We start from the raw sequence: 6,763 nt of genomic DNA, 5'->3' as shown, positions 1-6,763 counted from the left end.
CCCCCCCCCCCCCCGCCCCTGGATGAGCTGCCTGGGCAGCGAGTGTCCCACAACCCTCCCCAGGGCCCCATTCACCTCCCCCCACCACAGGGACCTCGATCTGCCCCCCCCAACTCCTATCCCCTGAACCCCTTTCTGTCCATACATTTCCCTGCTCAGCTGGGCACTGCTCCACCCATGGCTGAGACAGGCTGAGTTCCTGGCCACCTGCAGGCTCCAGCTGCTTGTCTTTGTCTGTGTGCGCCCCTCCCCCTGCTGCAGCTGCCTGGAGCCTGTGCCTGGGCTGCTTGCATTTTGGGGGGGCTAATCCCCCTTAGCCCCAGCCTTTCACCGCCTATGGTGTGTTCTAATGCCCAACCATCCTCAGATGTGCCTCAAATGCAATGTCTGTTTACAGCCTAGGAGTCAGACTGTGGAAGTTTCTCACTCCATTCTTACTCCTGCAGCTGTATTTCTACCGCATGATTTTTTGTCTAAGTGAAAACTGAGTAAAACAGGAATGAAAACCTCCTGACTTGGCTCCAAATGCACAAACAAGCAAATATTATTGTTTTCATGTAATGTAAAGGGATTGATTCTGCCCTCATTTTCTTCATCTTATATCAGGGGTATTACACAGAAGTAAACAGAGCTACTTCAGTAAAAGTAACATTTAAATCAGGCCAATAATAATAACTATTTAAATAAAAATAAAATCTACTGCATGCTTTTATTTTAAGAATCCATTTTACTTTACCTTTCTTTCCCCCCATCCCCCTTTTTCCCCCCTTTTTAACAGTAACATGCCCTCCTGGTAGATTTAGTGCAAATTATGATACCATATGTATACTCTGTGCATCTGGCTCCTATAATAAACAATATGGGCAGACTGCATGCAAAAACTGTCCAAGAAAACAGACCAGTGATAGAAGAGGAGCCAAAACTGAAAGAGAGTGTCACAGTAAGTTCATGTCTATAAAAGAAATCATTATCTAGGTTGTCACTGACATAAATAGTTAAAAGCAGAATGGAACTGCTGGTCTCTTAATTTTTGTATGTTTTTTATCATGAGAATGAGACCTCAGAAATCTCTCCTCCTCACCAGACTTGTTCAGTGGTGTCACCCAATATCACCGCCTACAGGTTCATGTAAGGGATATGGGGGCATAACAGGATACTTGCTCCCAACCAAGTGCAAAGAGGGTGTAAAATGAAATTGCATGGATACATCTACATGTGCTATTAATGCAAAGCAAATAAACTCTGGAGTGTATTGCTCCCGGGCACACCATTTGCATGTGCACGCAGGACTGCAGCATATTGAGCCAAGTCAGAGCAGCCCTGGCAGGCAGGGGCCCAGGGGGTCAGCCTGCCAGCCCACGGCTACTCCCCCTGGCTCAGTGTGCTGAGGATACTTCAGTGTGGGGCTAGCTAGCAGGCAGCCCCCACACTGAAACACCCTTTTGCCCCAGCCAGTCAGTGCAGTGTCTACACATGTGCTGCTGCAGACTAAATTAGTTTACTTTAGCCTAATAGGGGCACACATCTAGACACCAAGTCATTTACTGCACACCTAATTAGCCTATTGCACAGTAAACGTCTTGTGTAGGTGAGGTCCATGAAAAAGGAAATGATTTGTACTCACTTTGGACTAGTGGAGATGATTGTAAAGAGCAGAGGCAAAAGAGACTTGTTTTGCAATTACCTGGTCTATGCTGTAGCACTGATGGGAAGAAAGCACAACATAAGAGCGAATCCTTATAGCTTGTTGAAATGCGTTCAAATGAAACATTGATAGTTTTGTTTATTTTTATGAACTAACAAACAGTGGGTGAATGTTATAGTGTAGGCTTCTACCGCTCCCCATTCTGGATGAATCTTAGAGGTTATTCTTTTTGTTGTGCCAGCACAGCATCTAGGTCCATATGCTGCAGACAGACATACAACATTTGAAACATTTCAGGTGGCTAGAGTACAAAGTACATATGGGATACCATGTGGGATAAAAAGCTCCAAAGCAGGACAAAAACGTTTCTGGAGGGAGTGGGTGTTATTTTTTACTCTTTCCTTGGGGAACACGTTGTATGTTAGATTGGTCCTTTAGACAGCCCACAATGCAGTGCTCCTCCTCTCCTTCCTCCCTGTACCTTGACTGCTGCTGACATCCCAGAGGCTCCTGGCACTCTGGCTGCTGTGGGCATTTCATTTTGTGGGATCCTAGCTCTCTGGTCACTTAAGGTGCCACTGCTACAGAGCTCAGGGTGCTCTGGACACTCAGGGTGTTGTGGCTTGTGACATTCTGGTCACTGGGCATCCCAGCACTTTGGTTACTGCAGGTACCACCAGTTCAAGCACTCTGGAAACTCAGGGTGCTACTGCTTCTGGCACTCTGTCGTCTGCAGGTGTTCCACAGGTTCATGGCTTTCTTGGCTCTCGGAGCACTGTGTACTCCCAGCACTCTGGGTACTCAGAGCACCAGTGGATCCAGGAGCCCCTTGTATCCCCCTTCTGGAACTGGAAGGCCCTGTGTCCACCCTAACATGAAAACCAGACTGGACACCCTGCGTTACCCCCACCATAACTGGGATTCCTCGTCTCCAGCCCCCAGTCTCCATGTACCTTTCCCCATCTGGTCTCCCAGTTCTGGCAGAGGGGCTTAGGGTCTCCAAGTTCCAGCTGAGGAAACACAGGGTCTCCAGTCTTCCAGTTCCAGCTGGTGGATATTCTGGGAGAGCAGAGGCAGAGCAAACATGAGAGATTTACTGACATTGGCTCCACTCTCCTTCTCCCTTGTAGAGCACATCACTGAATGCAACTGCGTTGATTTTAAAGTGCTGTAGCTGTGGGGGTCTGAGGGAAGCTGTGCGACTGTCCAGTGGCTTCATTTTTTTAAACACTTAAACCCTGTTAGACTTTGAAACCTTTCAAACATTGTATCTGTCTGTACACTTAGACAACAGGGAATGAGAAGCATATGTACATGCTCTTTTCTATTATTAATGGGTTTGTTTGTTTTTTTCATTTTTTCAGGAACTCTGCAAATCTGGATTGTTTTCCTAATTTCCTGCGTAGGAACCACCCTTATCTTAGTGATATCCTGGATGTAAGAACCTTTATGAAATTTAATTTCTATGATGCTTTCATGCTACATGATGGGACCTCTCACTTATACTTTTAAAGCATCTCTTCACTTAGAAAAACTAGATGTAAACCATGATGATAGATTTTAACTTGGAGTGCAGAAGTGACAAGCTTTCTCTTCAGTCCCCCTGACTGTAAACATTGGAGCTGGATTCGGTATGGGCCTTGGCCAACCTTCCCTAGACCCTCCCCACTCAAAGCAGCACATGTCAACAAGTACAAGTTGCAGCAGGCAGTTCACATTCATTTTTCTCTTCCATATTAAGGAATTATCATCTCCTGTCTCCTCTTGAGGGGCATTTCCAGAACAGCTTGGAAATGGAATGCTGCTGGAGCAGGGGTGGGCAAAATGCAGCCCATAGGCCAGATCCAGCCCACTGAGGGATTTTGTCCAGCCCACAGATCCCTTAGTCACACCCAGCCCAGGCACCCCCCTGTGTCAGCCCAGCCTGTGGCATATGCGGCAAGTCCTGCTACCCCCAGGTGTACTATGGGGTTGGGGCAGCATGGAGGCCATACTCTACTTTCCAGCATCCTGGCAGTGGCTGCTCCTTCCAGCAGCCACTGCCACCAGCCCCAGCCCTGCTGCCCAAGTACTCTGGTCTGTTTGCCCTGCACCTACCACCAGGGGCAGGACGTGCAGAGGCACTTGGCTGAGCAGCTGGGATGGGGCCATGGGCAAGTGGGAAACAATGTCTGGGAACAAGATGGGCAGGTGGAGCCAGGGAGACCCTGGGATCTTGGGGCAGCGACGGTGTGGGGCCAGGGCCCAGGGCAGAGCTGCGATCCACTGCCCACACACACCTGTGATGGGCATGGGTTCCATTTGCAGAAGCACGTGGGGAGTGGATCACAGCTCTGTCCTAGCCCTGTGCTGAGCTGAGACAGAGCTATGATCTGCTGTCTGCATGCCCCAGAGATGGGCTCTGGTTTCATGGGCAGGGCCATGCAGGGAATGGATCGCAGTTGTGCCCTGGGCCCCAGCCCTCTGCTGTCACCTCCCCAAGATCCCAGCCCTGGCCCCGGATGCAGCTCCCTGGCCACCTGCAGCCCCATGCTGTTTGGCCAAGTGCCCTGCCCATGCAGTTCCTGGCCAGTCTCCATGGAGACCCCCAGATCTTGGGGCGGTGGTAGGGCTGGGATGCTGGTTCTGCAGGCAGTGGGATGTGAGCAACAGATTGCAGCTTTGCCCCAGCCCTGTGCTGTCACCTCTCCGTGATCCCAGGGTCTCCACAGAAACCAGCCAGGAACCATACAGGCAGGGTGCGTGGGGCCGCAGATAGGCAGGGACCTGCATCCAAGGCAGGGATCTTAGAGTGGTGACAGCACAGGGTGAGACCAGGGCACAGCCATGATCCGCTGCCTGCCCACCCCTGCAACCGGCACCAGTTCTGCAAACAAGTGTGTATGAGCATAAGCAGTGGATCACTGCTTGGCCCCAGCCCTGAGCTGTCACCACCCTGTGATCCCAGGGTCTCCATGAAGACCAGCTAGGAGCCACACAGGCAGAACACATGACAAGGGAGATGGGATGAGGCCCAGGGTGGGTGGGGAGCTGTGTCCGAAGCCAGGGCCAGGATCTTGGGGTGATGACAGCGCAGGGCTGGGGCCCAGGGCAGAGCTGCGATCTGCTCCCTGCATGGTCACGCCCATGAAACCAATGCCCATCTCAGGGGAGTGCAGGCAGCAGATCATAACTCTGGCTCAGCCCAGCCCAGCCCCAGCCCAGTGCTGTCACCAAACCTTGCCCCTTGATTCTGCTCTCACCCACCCATCCTGCTCTGGAATGCCATTCCCTACCCACCCATGGCCCCATCCCACATAAGGAGTTCTGGTGAGTTGTTGTGCAGGGGCAGGGGTGCTAACCTGCCCTGGAACAGCTCAGCAAAACTCCCTATGTGGCCTGCAAATAACTGTCCACCCATGTCCTAGAGGCACACCCTTAGACTACAGTAATCAAACATAATTGGGCAGCTGCCCACAAAGGCCAGGAACTTTTGAGAAAATGCTCCTGATACTGAGGAGGTTGCAGTCAGCCAACTGATTGGAACTGCAGTTCTTTTGTGTGGCAAATGGAAGAATGCTGTGGAAACTTATACTTAAAATATGATTAATCTGTTAATCACATTTTAGATAGTAACGTGGCCAGACATTCAGGGAATTAATGGTGCCAGAAAAAAAAGAAACCAGGCACAAAAATTGTACACAAAAACATGTAATATTTTTATCGTTCTTTTCCATTGTGCCTTAAGTTGAACATTTGGCAAGGTTAAGACTGCACTGGGGTCTCCAACTGGCCCTGGGGTGGTCCCTAAAAGCCAACAATCAGCTGATAGTTGGCTCTCTCTGGGACCATACTGGGGCTCAAACTGGACCCAGTGCAGTCGCCAGAGCCAGCTGATCATCAGCTGATCACTGGCTAGCTCTAGGGTTTGCACTGGGACCAACTGAAACCCTAATGTCGTGCCAGAGCCACTTGACAATCAGCTGATTGTCTGGGCGGCCAGCTTTCAATTTGCTGTTGCAGGGGAGCCCACGATTGTGATCCTGAGCTCCACCTGCACTCTCAAGTAGGGCACGATTGAGATCTGATCCCTGATCCCAAAATCATGTCTTGTCATGCACATATGGTAGGAGGCACAATTGTTGGGATCAGATCCCATTGCACCTTTAAATGAACATCTGTCTGCAGCCTCAGGGTACTCAAAATATGGCAGGAAAAACTGACAATTTTCAGCTTGCTAGGAGTCAGGGGTTCATGTCTTATCTATACAATTTACATAGAATCAAAGAAAAGTAGGGGTAGAAGGGACCTCAGGGCATAATCTAATCCAGTGGTTCTTAACCTTTTTAGATTCAAGGCACCCCTCATTAGACTCAAGGCACCCCTTAAAAAATGCCAGCTCTTAGTTTTCACTTGTTTTTTGACTACAGAAAAATGATAGGGCGCTTCCTTGTTGCAAAGTAGTCAGAAAAACCACAACAGGTCAGAAAGCTTTTTGACACTATGGATTCCTATTTGAAATCTCTGAGTTTATCTTGTGAAACACAGCACCCTGGTTGAAAAACACTGATCTAGTCCAACCCCCTGGTCAAGGCAGGATCATGCCTATTCAAACCATCTCATACCATCTCATACAATACATCTCATACAAGTTTTAGTTAGGGAGCTTCTGGAGGGGCTGGACGTTTTTAAGTCAGCCGGCCTGGATGATCTTCACCCTAGAGTCCTAAAGGAACTCGTTGGGGTCATTGCAAGTCCCCTGGCACGGCTTTATGAACACTCGTGGTGCTCTGGAGAGGTGCCGGAGGACTGGAAGAGGGCCAGCGTGGTTCCCATCTTCAAAAAGGGGAGGAAAGAGGACCCGGGGAACTACAGGCTAGTCAGCCTTACCTCGATCCTGGGCAAGCTGTTTGAGAAAATTATTCTGGCACACATCCAGGAGGGGCCAGCAGGGAAAGGCATGCTCAGGGGCAACCAGCACGGGTTCATCAGCGGGAGGTCCTGTCAGACCAACCTGGTGGCCTTTTACGACCAGGTCACTAAATCATTGGATGCAGGGGTGGCAGTGGATATAGTTTTCCTAGACTTCAGGAAGGCTTTTGACACTGTCTCTCACCCCATTCTCATTAGGAAGCTGGG

At 50.0% G+C, this 6,763-nt stretch overlaps 1 long non-coding RNA gene across 1 annotated transcript in view; it reads left to right on the top strand.

Moving 5' to 3' along the window:
* The first annotated feature begins 2,894 nt into the window (after nt 1-2,894).
* Nucleotides 2,895-6,763, top strand: part of LOC109291916 — a 21,944-nt gene continuing 18,075 nt past the window's right edge. The window contains exon 1 of the long non-coding RNA XR_002095985.1: nt 2,895-2,922. This is a non-coding gene — a long non-coding RNA (uncharacterized LOC109291916). The remainder of the gene's footprint in view (nt 2,923-6,763) is intronic.

The sequence above is a fragment of the Gavialis gangeticus genome, unplaced genomic scaffold (assembly GCF_001723915.1).
Source record: "Gavialis gangeticus isolate Ggan-Ray unplaced genomic scaffold, GavGan_comp1, whole genome shotgun sequence".
Classification (NCBI taxonomy): domain Eukaryota; kingdom Metazoa; phylum Chordata; order Crocodylia; family Gavialidae; genus Gavialis; species Gavialis gangeticus.
This window is presented reverse-complemented; position numbering and strand designations above follow the sequence as displayed.